General features: G+C 47.3%; 1 pseudogene; it reads right to left on the bottom strand.

Annotated features, from left to right (window-relative positions):
- Positions 1-6,433: 6,433 nt before the first annotated feature.
- On the bottom strand, positions 6,434-6,836 carry LOC104679079 (annotated as a pseudogene).
- Positions 6,837-9,040: the final 2,204 nt, after the last annotated feature.

Below are 9,040 nucleotides of genomic sequence, written 5' to 3'. Positions count from 1 at the left end.
GTGGGGAAATGCCTTGGGCAAAGGAGGACGAGCACCTCAAATGTGGTACCAGGGGAAGGAAGAACTTGTACTTTGGGGTCTCAGAGATCTGGTTTCCCATTCTTGCTCCATCCCTTATGGCTTGTGACTGTGAGCAAGTCACTTTGTCTCTCTGAGACTTAGTTTTCTCACCTGTCAAAACATACTTTATTGCCAGGCATGGTGGCACAGGCCTGTAGTACCAGCTACTTGGGAGGCTGAGGTGGGAGGATCTCTTGAGCCCAGGAGTTTGAGGCTGCAGAGTAATTTGAGTACCATGTTTGCTCAGTCTCCTGTGTGAACCCATCATCTGCCCACACAGGTCTCTTCCTCCTGCCTGACCTCCCAGATAAGCTGGCCAAGTTCTCAGACATGACCAAGGGAAAGGGGAAGAGACCAGAGTCGCAAGTTAAGATAGTATCAATCTGGCCAGGTGCCATGGGTCACGCCGGTAATCCCAGCACTGTGGAAGGCCTAGGGGGAAGGATCGCTTGAGCCCAGGAATTTGAGACCAGCCTAGGCAACGAAGTGAGACCCTATCTCTACAAAATATAAAAAAATTAGCTGGGCCTGATAGCATGTACCTGTGATCCCAGCTACTCAGGAGGCTGAGGTGGGAGGATCACTTGAGACTGGGAGATCAAGGCTGCAATGAGCCATAATCGTGCCACTGCATTCCAGTCTGAGTCACAGAGCGAGACACTGTCTCAAAATATTTTTAAATAAAATAGTCTCAACCCCTCTGCTTCCCTTGCCCATCAAATAACGTCCTTCTTACAATATGGCTTCCCATTTAGCCTGCTTATAGGTGCAACATGAACTCACCTCCTGGAGAAAACACTGGGCCTCGGGGAAGATGGAATATTGAATTTGTGACCTGCCTGTAGAAAGAAGGTAATGGAAGGGGCTGAACTGCTGGACACCTTTGAAGAAGGCTGATGGTACGAAACCTGAAGCTTCTCCAACACCCCCAGGGTGGGGGTCTAACCGCTTCTAGGGTGCCTGATGCTAAGGTAGCTGCTCTTCAAGAGCATCCAACCAACCCCCTTCTTTTTGTTTTGTTTTGTTTTGTTTGAGACAGAGTCTTGCTCTTGTCACCCAGGCTGGAGTGCAATGGCATGATCTCAGCTCACTGCAAACTCCACCTCCCAGGTTCAAGTGATTCCTCTTCCTCAGCCTCCAAAGTAGCTGGGACCACAGGTGCCCCCACCATGCCCGGCTAATTTTTGTATTTTTAGTAGAGACGGGGTTTCACCATGTTGGTCAGGCTGGTCTGGAACTCCTGACCTCAGGTGATCCGCCCGCCTCAGCCTCCCAAAGTGTTCGTATTACAGATGTGAGCCACCGTGCCTGGCAACACCCTTCTTTTAACTCCATCCTCACATACCACTGCAATGATGAAAGCAACATCTACCACCTTGTGTTAGCATGACTTGATGTGCCAGGCATTGTGTGGGAGGCTTTGTGTATATGATCTCTCTTTTTTTTTTTTTTTTTTTTGAGACAGGGTCTCACTCTGTCACCCAGGCTGGAGTGCAGTGGTGTGGTCATGGTTCATTACAGCCTCGGCCACCCAGGCTCAAGTGATTCCCACACCCCAGCCTCCCAAGTGGCTGGGACCACAGGTGTGTGCCACCACACCTGGTTAATTTTTGTATTTTTTGTAGAGACAGAGTTTCACCATGTTACTCAGGCTAGTCTTGAATTCCTGGGCTCAAGTAGTCCTCCCCCTTTAGCCCCTCTAGTAGTTGAGACCACAGGTGTGCACCACCACGCCTGGCTAATTTTGTTTATTTAACATAGAGACAAGGTCTCATTATGTTGCTCAGGCTGGAGTACAATGGTGCAATCCCACCGCCTTGAACTCCTGGGTTCAAGGGACTCTCCTGCCTCAGCCTCCCGAGTAGCTGGGACTACAGGCACGTACCACCATGCCCAGCTAATTTTAATATTTTTAGAAGAGATAGGGTTTTGCCATGTTGCCCAGGCTAGTCTCGAACTCCTGGGCTCAACCAATCCTCCCACCTCTGCCTCCCAAATTGCTGGGATTCCAGGTGTAAGCCATCGTGCCCGGCCTGTTACCTCTTCTGAGTCCTCATAGCACTAGTAGGAGGCACTATTATTGTCCCTGTCTTCTAGATGAGGATACTGAGTCTAGAGAAGTGGAGGAACCCGCCTGAGGTCACACGGCAAATATTAATTCGGGAACTCTCCAAGTCCAGCGCCACCGCCCTGTTGCCCACTGCAGTGTTCCTTTGACCTCCACCTGCCTGTCTGAGGCTGCCCATGCTCTAGCCAGTTCTGGTTTTGTCCCGGAAATAAAGCCCCAGGTTCACAAATGATGTCAGTGCCAAGCTTTTTCAAAAGGTATTGTTATGTAATATTTAACACATACAAGAGAAAATATGTCACATATATATGTAATTCAAAAAACATAACAATAAAACAATTCCCCTGCCCTCAAACCTACCTCCCAACTTAAAAATATACTAATAAGTTTTCAAAAAACCTTTCATCTTTTGTATGTTTAGAGATCTGTTGTGTTTTCAAAATGTGAAACCTTTCTCAATATAACCTTCTAACTGGAAACCTGACTATCCCCTCTGGGTTAGCCAGCTGTCTCCCTCTACCATCTTTTCTGGAGGGGCAGGCACTTGACTACAGTATTTTTTTTTTTTATTTTTTTAACTTTAAAATTTAATTTTTAAAAAAGAGATGAGGGTCTTACTAAATTTAATTTTTTTTTTAAAAGAGCTGGGGGTCTTACTAAATGTAATTATTTTTTAAAGAGATGGGGTCTTATTAAGTTTATTTTTTTAAAGAGATGGGAGTCTTACTAAATTTAATTTTTTTTTAAAGAGATGGGGGTCTTACTAAATTTAATTATTTTTTTAAAGACATGGAGTCTTATTAAATTTAATTATTATTTTTAAAGAGATGGGGGTCTTACTAAATTTAATTATATTTTTAAAGAGATGGGGGTCTCACTAAATTCATTTTTTTAAAGAGATGGGGGGTCTTACTAAATTTAATTTTTTTTTAAAGGAATGGGGGTCTTACTGTGTTGTCCAAGCTTGTCTCAAGGTCCTGGGCTCAGGCCATCCTCCTGCCTCAGTCTTTCAAGTAGCTGGGACTATAGGCATGTGCCACCATGCATTTTTTTTTTAAATCACACTTCTGTCAGCAAATTCTGTGGGTCTGGCCTTCAAAATATATCACAAATCCAACCATCTCTTCTGCCCTGATCTAAGTCACAATATGGCTGGACTCCTGCAGTAGTCTCCCAGGCACTCTCCATCAGGCAGCTATGGTGAAGTTTTTCTTTTTTTAAAAAAAAAAAGAAAAGAAAAGAAGAGGAAATTGGGCCAGGCACAGTGGCTCACACCTGTAATCCCAGGACTTTGGGAGGCCGAGGTGGGTGGATCACCAGGTCAGGAGTTCAAGACCAGCCTGGCCAACATAGTGAAACCCCGTCTCTAATAAAATTTTAAAATTAGCCCGGTGTGGTGGTACACGCCTGTAGTCCCAGCTACTCAGGAGGCTGAGGCAGGAAAATCGCTTGAACCTGGGAGGTGGAGGTTGTGGTAAGCTGAGATCACATCACTGTACTCCAGCCTGAGCAACAAAGTGAGATTCTGTCACAAAAAAGAAAAAAAAAAGGGAATGGGCTGGGCGCAGTGGCTCACACCTGTAATCCCAGCACTTTGGGAGGCCAAGGTGGGAGGACCGCTTGAGCCCGGGAGTTTGAGACCTACCTGGGCAGCATAGCGAGACTTCATCTTTGCCAAATAAATAAATAAAATTAGCCAGGCATGGTGACAACTGCCTGTGGTTCCAGGTACTCAGGAGGCTGAGGTGGGAGAATTGCTTGAACCAGGAGATCGAGGCTGCAGTGAGCTGTGATTGCACCACGACACTCCAGCCAGGGCAACAGAGCGAGACTCTGTTTCAAAAAAAAGGAAATCAGATGATGTTTCTCCCTGCTTGGTCCTTACCCTGGGACATACCTGTCCTGCTAGTTCAATCCTGAATCCTCAGCACTGACCAAGGAGATGGGAAGAGAGTTCATGGTCTTGCCACAGTTGACAAGGCCTTATGGTGCATCCCTCTTTCCCTGCAGGACAATGCCTGGCACTCACTGTTCCTTCCTTTTTTCCCGAAGCCTTTCCCAGACATGCTCATGGCTCATGCCTTCCTCCAGTTGCCTCTGCTCATCGGCACATCTGCCCTGACCTCTGACCTGCTCGACCCCTTTCCACTCCCCTGGTTCTCAGCCCACCATCAGTGAGATCAAATACGCCCTTTTTATGACACATTGTCATGTGCCTTCCCCTTTATAAGCATGAAATAAATTCACAGGCAATAAAACCTACCCAAGCATACACTTTAAAAAATCAATAGGATGTAGTGTAATTTACATAAGAAAGAAAAGGAAATTAACTTCTAAAATTTTATTTATTGATTTATTTGAGACAGAGTCTCACTCTGTTGTGCAGGCTGTAGTGCAGTGGCATAATCTCAGCTCACTGCAACTTCCGACTCCCTGGTTAAAGCGATTCTCCTGTCTCAGCCTCCCAAATAGCTGGGACTACAAGCATGCACCACCACGCCCAGCTAATTTTTGTATTTTTAGTAGAAACAGAGTTTCACCATACTGGTCAGGCTGGTCTCGAACTCCTGACCTCAGGTGATCCACCTGCCTTGGCCTCCCAAAGTGTAGGGATTACAGACAGGCGTGAGCCACTGAGCCCAGTCAGGAAATTAAATTTTTTTTTTTTTGAGTTGGAATCTCACTCTGTTGTCCAGGCTGGAGTGCAGTGGCACAATCTCAGCTCACTGCAACCTCTGCCTCCCAGGTTCAAGCAATTCTCTTGCCTCAGCCTCCTGAGTAGCTGGAATTACAGGCATGCGCCACCACAGCCGGCTAATTTTTACATTTTTAGTAGAGATGAGGTTTCGCCATGTTGGCCAGGCTGGTCTCGAACTCCTGACCTCAGGCAATCTGCCCGCCTTGGCTTCCCAAAGTGCTGGGATTACAGACATGAGCCACTGCGCCTGGCAGAAATTAACTTTTAATAATTGAACATGTACTTCAGTAAATGAATGCTCTGGTGGCTATCTGCAAATATACGTAGACTGAGGTTGTGAGATGTTGACTTGAAATTGGCAGAGACATGATTTCCTCAAGCAGTATACAACTCTTGGTGGAGTTCCAAACAAAATGAATACAACCTTCCCTCCGTGTACAAGGTTCTTGAATTCCTGGAAATTCACTGAGTGATAAATCTGTGTACAAAACACTTTGTGGTTGATTATAAAACCAAGTGAGGTTCTAGGCTCAAATAGTTATAAACAATTTTCACATGCATGGATGTCTGCTGCGACATTCTAAAGTCACGTGAGGAGATCAGTTTTCATTCCCTCACCTCTCCAACTATCTTGTGCATTGCAGCATGTCTGGCGTGTCTGACTCCAGCCAGCTGAGCGACTGCTGTGCCCCCACTCAATGGGACAACTAGTAAAAAACCTATAGAAATTTCAAAAATGTACGCTAGGTGGCGCTGCCACCCTGGGCAAGAACCACATCTAGGCCCTCGTTTTCTTCTTTCTCCTCACCCACCCCTGACCACGTGAGATTGAAGTATGCATTTTTTGTTTGTGTATGGCTTGTTTCCACGACTAGAGTGTGGGCTGCAGGAGGGCAAGGCTTTGTTTCTTTCTTTTTAAAAATGATGTGTGTGTGTGTGAGTATATAAGTGTGTGTGTGTGTATATGTATATACATGTGTATACATATATACACACATATATAGGGTTTTGTTTTTTGTTTTTTGTTTTTTTTGTGTGAGACAGTCTCGCTTGTCACCCAGGCTGGAGTGCAGTGGCGCCATCTCGGCTCACTGCAACCTCTGCCTCCCAGGTTCAAGCGATTCTTTTGCCTCAGCCTCCCGAGTAGCTGGGATTACAGGCATGCACCACCACGCCCGGCTAATTTTTTTTGTATTTTTAGTGGACACGGGGTTTCACCATATTGGCCAGGTTGGTCTCAAACTCCTGATCCACCTGCCTCAGCCTCCCAAAGTGCTGGGATTACAGGCGTGAGACACTGCGCCCAGCCTATATTTTTGTATTTTAAAAGCCAGATATATTTTTAAAAGATCATGCTTACAATAAGTAAATTACATAGTAAAGAAACATCAAAATAAAGTAGATGAATAAAAGGCACACTCGAAAAATTCGAGAGCGGAAATGACAGTTCTTTTTGTTTTGTTTCTAATGTTGGAAGAAAGAAAAAGAGATATATTAAAATTATTTTTTTTTTCAAGAGAAGGCTTCTGTCAGTTGAAGCAATTAGTGTTGGCTTCTTTTCTCCTGTGTCTAAAGCAGGATTTTCCTGCACTGGCTTCTGAGGAGGTTCAGCCTTCCGCCATGTACAGGCGATACATCAAGCCGATAGCCACTGCTGACATGGCAAGGCTCACGCAGTTGGTCCACCAACTGGAACTAGAATCAACAGCAGTGATGAGAGTTTCCGAAGCTTGTTTAACTTTGGTCTGTCGTCTGGATGGGGCTCCTCAATGATACATGTTTGGGACAATTCCCTGGCATCTCAAAGATGCCCGACATCCTCAAAGTTCTCAGTAGCGTCACCTCCAGCTTGTTCCCTTAAGACTTCTTCCCCACCAGGATGCTCTTCCAGAAATTTGGTCAAATCGTACACTTGTGGTGCAGAATCTGCCAGGTGCTCTTGCTGTCATTGTGCTTCTGAATCTCCTCTAGGGTGTAGTACTTCACGGCCTCGTCCAACTGCTCGGCCATCTTGGTTGGCCACGAGCCAGGCCCAGCACACATCCCAGCTCCACCTGGGACATTCCCCACGCCGGGCACCGCAAGGGAGGCTGGGCGGCTGGCTCAGCGGCGGGGAGCTGCAAAAGCGCATATATATATTTATTAGAAACAGGTTCTTACTATGTTCCCAGGTTGGTCTTGAACTCCAGGGCTCCAGTGACCCTCCTGCCTCGGACTCCCAAAGTCCTGGGATTACAGGCGTGAGCCACTGTGCCTGACCAAGGTTTTGTTTCTTCCTCTGGTGGTACCCCCAATGCCTGCAACAGCGCCTGGCAATGACGCTCGCCAAGGGGGAGTGGATAAATGAGTGGTATCCAAGCCCTCCCTAGTTTCCATCCCTAGAACTCTATGTTAAAGAGTGTTCAGATCCTTCCTTTCCTTCCCTTTCCTCCCTCCCTCCCTCCCTCTTTCCCTCCCTCCCTCCCTCCCTCCCTCTTTCCCTCCCTCCCTCCCTTCCTCCCTTCCTTCCTTCCTTCCCCGGAGTCTTGCTCTGTCGCCCAGGCTGGAGTGCAATGGTGTGATCTCGGCTCACTGCAACCTCCACCTCCTGGGTTCCAGTGATTCTCCTGCCTCAGCCTCCTGAGTAGCTGAAATTACTCAAAGTGATCTACCTTCAGTCGCTTTTAAATCCAACTCCTGATTTTGGACAACATAGAGATTTTTGAATCCCTTTCTTTGCTCACATCGTGTTTTTTCATTTTTTTGTGTTTTGAGATGGAGTCTCATTCTGTTGTCCCACCATGATCTCAGTTCACTGCAACCTCCACCTCCCGGGTTCAAGCAATTCTCCTTCCTCAGCTTCTCAAGTACCTGAGATTACAGGTGTGCACCACCATGCCTGGCTAATTTTTGTATTTTTAGTAGAGACAGGGTGTTCACCATGTTGATGAGGCTGGTCTCGAACTCCCGACCTCAAGTGATCTGCCTGCCTTAACCTCCCAAAGTGCTGAGAGTATAGGTGTGAGCCACCGTGCCTGGGCTCAGATTGTATTTGAATTTGATTTTACACTGACAATGGTTCCTGCCAGCCAGGCGCTGCACCAGTGCTGCATAAGCGTCCTCTCATTCGATCCTCCAGGAACTCCCTTTGGTTAGGCACTGTCATTAACCTCACTTGACAATGAGGAAACTGAGGCTCAGTAGAGAGGCTGGGCAATTTTCTCAATGTCACACCCACTGAGCTCAAGGCCTGGGTTTTGAATACCAGGCCCTTGCTGTCCACGCACAGAGTCACCAGGCTATATACCCCTCTGGACACACTTCAGGCAGTTCAGTGTGTTACAGTTGAGAAGTCTAGTCTAGGAGACAGAAGACCTGGGTTCGAGGTATTAAGTCTGCCACTGGCTGGCTGTGTGACTTTGGGCAGCCCCTTAACCTCGGCTTCCTAGTTTCCTCATCAACCAAGTGAGTAAGGAAGAACCACCCAAGGCCAGGCATGGTGGCTCACGCCTGTAATTCCAGCACTTTGGGAGGCCAAGGCGGGCAGATCACCTGAGGTCAGGAGTTTGACACCAGCCTGGCCAACATGGTGAAACCCCATCTCTACTAAAAATAAAAAAATTAATGGTGCACGGTGGTATATGCCTGTAATCCCAGCTACCCGGGAGGCCGAGGTGGGAGGATCTCTTGAACCCAGGAGGCGGAGGTTGTAGTGAGCTGAGATCATGCCACTACACTCTAGCCTGGGTGACAGAGCAAGACTCCGTCTAAAAAAAAAAAAAAAAAGAAAAAAAAGGAAGAAACAGTCTAAAAAGACAAACTGGACCCAAGGCTGCATGGACTGCTGTCTACGTCCTCAGGAGGGAATTCAGCTCTGCTCTGAGCCAGCCAGGGGGCCAGGTGTACCCAGGATGGCCTGGAGAAGGCCCTGAGGACAACATCCACATGGGAGGAGGGGCTTCCACTGGAGGGACAGGGGGCTGTTCCGGCCTGGAGAAAGAGGACCAGTGGGTGGGTGGGTGAGAAGGACCTTCTGAGGGAGGAGAGTTCGCCGGTTTTCCAGGTGTCCTGACATGACCCGGCACTCCTGAACAACAGCCAGAGACAGGGATGAAGGTCAATGTTCACACTCCTCAGGGTGGCCTCCATCTTAGGTTAGAAGATGAAAAGATCTGATGCCACCCTGAGGGAATCGAAAGCTAGGCACAAAGGGAGGAAGAACTTTCTGTAAGCCA

The sequence above is a fragment of the Rhinopithecus roxellana genome, chromosome 5 (assembly GCF_007565055.1).
Source record: "Rhinopithecus roxellana isolate Shanxi Qingling chromosome 5, ASM756505v1, whole genome shotgun sequence".
Classification (NCBI taxonomy): Eukaryota; Metazoa; Chordata; class Mammalia; order Primates; family Cercopithecidae; genus Rhinopithecus; species Rhinopithecus roxellana.
Note: the sequence above shows the minus strand (reverse complement) of the source record. Positions and strands in the feature narration are given on the sequence as shown.